Genomic DNA, 5,000 nt, shown 5'->3' with positions numbered 1-5,000 from the left:
CACAAAGAAATGACATAAGGAAAATGAACTTCAAAATCCTTTTTAAGCTCTCCCTATGAAATCATTTTAAACTAACCCCAGCGAATGTTACCGTTAGGCCTACACCCAAGAATTTCATGGTGAATGGTTCAACAATCGTCCTATGTCAGTTGAATGCAAATTTCATACCATTTGCATTTTGCATTGTATTAGCTCACCAATCATATTCGAAGTTATTTCCATAGAGGTCCCATATATATCCTGCAGAATTGGAAAATGATTATATATATATATATATATATATATATATATATATATATATATATATATACATATATATATATATATATATATATATATATATACATATATATATATATATATATATATATATATATATATATATATATATATAATATATATATATATATATATATATATATATATATATATATATATATATATATATATATATATATATGTATATATATACATATATATATATATATATATATATATATATATATATATATATATATATATATATATATATATATACAGAGAGAGAGAGAGAGAGAGAGAGAGAGAGAGAGAGAGAGAGAGAGAGAGAGAGAGAGAGAGAGAGAGAGAGAAATATGTATGGCTTATTTGAATATGAAAAACACGTAAAAATGTGCAAAATTTATCATTAATTGAATGCCAAGTAACAAACTACCAATTAGCTACGATGGTGAAGATGGGTTGATTTCAATTCTAAGTAAAAAATACCTGAATTCGACAGGTATAAGTACAGAAGAATTGTCATTGACTTTTATCTTTCTTCGTGGCCAAGTGGCTTAGTCACTGTCTATACAAGCTTGCCGACCAGGGTTCGATTCCCGGCCGGAGCCAAGCTCTTGTCTTTGTGTGATTTCGCCTGGGGCTCTGATCCCGAGGTCGTTAAGAGAATCCAGACATTAATGTATCAAAAATATATATGGCTTATTTGAATATGAAAAACACGTAAAAATGTGCAAAATTTATCATTAATTGAATGCCAAGTAACAAACTACCAATTAGCTACGATGGTGAAGATGGGTTGATTTCAATTCTAAGTAAAAAATACCTGAATTCAACAGGTATAAGTACAGAAGAATTGTCATTGACTTTTATCTTTCTTCGTGTCCAAGTGGCTTAGTCACTGTCTATACAAGCTTGCCGACCAGGGTTCGATTCCCGGCCGGAGCCAAGCTCTTGTCTTTGTGTGAGTTCGTCTGGGGCTCTGATCCCGAGGTCGTTAAGAGAATCCAGACATTAATTTATCAAAAATATGCATGGCTTATTTGAATATGAAAAACACGTAAAAATGTGCAAAATTTATCATTAATTGAATGCCAAGTAACAAACTACCAATTAGCTACGATGGTGAAGATGGGTTGATTTCAATTCTAAGTAAAAAATACCTGAATTCGACAGGTATAAGTACAGAAGAATTGTCATTGACTTTTATCTTTCTTCGTGGCCAAGTGGCTTAGTCACTGTCTATACAAGCTTGCCGACCAGGGTTCGATTCCCGGCCGGAGCCAAGCTCTTGTCTTTGTGTGATTTTGCCTAGGGCTCTGATCCTAAGGTCGTTAAGAGAATCCAGACATTAATGTATCAAAAATATATATGGCTTATTTGAATATGAAAAACACGTAAAAATGTGCAAAATTTATCATTAATTGAATGCCAAGTAACAAACTACCAATTAGCTACGATGGTGAAGATGGGTTGATTTCAATTCTAAGTAAAAAATACCTGAATTCGACAGGTATAAGTACAGAAGAATTATCATTGACTTTTATCTTTCTTCGTGGCCAAGTGGCTTAGTCGCTGTCTATACAAGCTTGCCGACCAGGGTTCGATTCCCGACCGGAGCCAAGCTCTTGTCTTTGTGTGATTTCGCCTGGGGCTCTGATCCCGAGGTCGTTAAGAGAATCCTGACATTAATGTATCAAAAATATATATGGCTTATTTGAATATGAAAAACACGTAAAAATGTGCAAAATTTATCATTAATTGAATGCCAAGTAACAAACTACCAATTAGCTACGATGGTGAAGATGGGTTGATTTCAATTCTAAGTAAAAAATACCTGAATTCGACAGGTATAAGTACAGAAGAATTGTCATTGACTTTTATCTTTCTTCGTGGCCAAGTGGCTTAGTCACTGTCTATACAAGCTTGCCGACCAGGGTTCGATTCCCGACCGGAGCCAAGCTCTTGTCTTTGTGTGATTTCGCCTGGGGCTCTGATCCTAAGGTCGTTAAGAGAATCCAGACATTAATGTATCAAAAATATATATGGCTTATTTGAATATGAAAAACACGTAAAAATGTGCAAAATTTATCATTAATTGAATGCCAAGTAACAAACTACCAATTAGCTACGATGGTGAAGATGGGTTGATTTCAATTCTAAGTAAAAAATACCTGAATTCGACAGGTATAAGTACAGAAGAATTATCATTGACTTTTATCTTTCTTCGTGGCCAAGTGGCTTAGTCGCTGTCTATACAAGCTTGCCGACCAGGGTTCGATTCCCGGCCGGAGCCAAGCTCTTGTCTTTGTGTGATTTCGCCTGGGGCTCTGATCCCGAGGTCGTTAAGAGAATCCAGACATTAATGTATCAAAAATATATATGGCTTATTTGAATATGAAAAACACGTAAAAATGTGCAAAATTTATCATTAATTGAATGCCAAGTAACAAACTACCAATTAGCTACGATGGTGAAGATGGGTTGATTTCAATTCTAAGTAAAAAACACCTGAATTCGACAGGTATAAGTACAGAAGAATTGTCATTGACTTTTATCTTTCTTCGTGGCCAAGTGGCTTAGTCACTGTCTATACAAGCTTGCCGACCAGGGTTCGATTCCCGACCAGAGCCAAGCTCTTGTCTTTGTGTGATTTCACCTGGGGCTCTGATCCTAAGGTCGTTAAGAGAATCCAGACATTAATGTATCAAAAATATATATGGCTTATTTGAATATGAAAAACACGTAAAAATGTGCAAAATTTATCATTAATTGAATGCCAAGTAACAAACTACCAATTAGCTACGATGGTGAAGATGGGTTGATTTCAATTCTAAGTAAAAAATACCTGAATTCGACAGGTATAAGTACAGAAGAATTGTCATTGACTTTTATCTTTCTTCGTGGCCAAGTGGCTTAGTCACTGTCTATACAAGCTTGCCGACCAGGGTTCGATTCCCGACCGGAGCCAAGCTCTTGTCTTTGTGTGATTTCGCCTGGGGCTCTGATCCCAAGGTCGTTAAGAGAATCCAGACATTAATGTATCAAAAATATATATGGCTTATTTGAACATACATATATATATATATATATATATATATATATATATATATATATATATATATATATATATATATATACATGTATATATATATATATATATATATATATATATATGTGTGTGTGTGTGTGTGTGTATTCATATATACAGATATATATATATATATATATATATATATATATATATATATATATATATATATATATATATATATATATATATATGTATATATATATATATATATATATATATATATATATATATATATATATATATACAAATTTGTATATATATTTACATATATTTATACAATATATATACATATGTATAAATTATATATATATATATATATATATATATATATATATATATATATATATATACATTCATATATATGTATACAGTATATGCTTATTATTATTATTATTATTATTATTATTATTATTATTATTATTATATACATATATTCATATATATACATACATATGTATGCATATTATTATTATTATCAATATTATTATTATTATTATTATTATTGCTTCGTTATCTCATACTTCATTAAATATTTCATCCCTCATAGTGGGTGCTATCTCTTCTCCATCATTGCCTCTTGCACCTTTATCTCATATTTTATTCATCAATTTATGCTTCATAGTGTGTTTTACCTCTTTTCCAACATTGCCTCCTTCTCCTTTATCTAATATTTCATCTAATATCTTATGCCTCATAATGAATATCACCTCTTTTCCAACTGTCCCAAGCTTCTGTTACAGCAGATAAATTATTTTCCATCTTGGAATATTAGAAAAATTTACAGTTACAAAATATCGTTTTGATATATGACCAAAGGATTCAGCCTACTAGCTGAGGTCGAATGGCAATTGTGATGCGGATGTGAACTCTGGTAGGTTTTATTACCTCATTTCACGGGACCTCAATATTTTCCACTGTGCAAAGTGTATTGTACCAAAAGAGGGCAAAATATCCCGTTTGCATACATATGTTCATTCGGTATATTATGTATTTACGTATACGTATTATATGTATGTATATATACATATATATGTATATATATATATATATATATATATATATATATATATATATATATATATATATATATATATATATATATACTGTATGTATATATGTATATATATATATATATATATATATATATATATATATATATATATATATATATATATGAAAAGAGAGAGAGAGATGAACGCCCGTGCGTAAGCAAGCTGGGATAGTTGCCGACCAATAGGAAAGCAGGATCTTATGGCGTCAGCTAGCATCTGAGTAGGGAGATAACCAATGGGTGAGCGGGAGGCTGTAAGTGAGTCTACCCAAGTTCAAAGTCTGGCGGGGCGCGCTTTTTAAAATTACTCTCGGCGAAGAGTTGGGATCTCATAAGGTTTTCGTATCCTGAGGCATAAAAATCTTCTAATCACTTTTCGCATCCTGAATTTTTCGTAAGCAGAAACTTTCGTATCCAGAGGTATCACTGTATATATATATATATATATATATATATATATATATATATATATATATATATATATATATATATATATATATATGTATGTATATATATGTAGTATCTATATATACATATATATTGAATTATCTATTTATGTACATACATTCATATACACATATTTGCATTTATATATAT

This window comes from Palaemon carinicauda, chromosome 16, assembly GCF_036898095.1.
Source record: "Palaemon carinicauda isolate YSFRI2023 chromosome 16, ASM3689809v2, whole genome shotgun sequence".
Taxonomy (NCBI): Eukaryota; Metazoa; Arthropoda; class Malacostraca; order Decapoda; family Palaemonidae; genus Palaemon; species Palaemon carinicauda.
The sequence above is the reverse complement of the archived record's forward strand: the minus strand, read 5'-3'. Positions refer to the sequence as shown.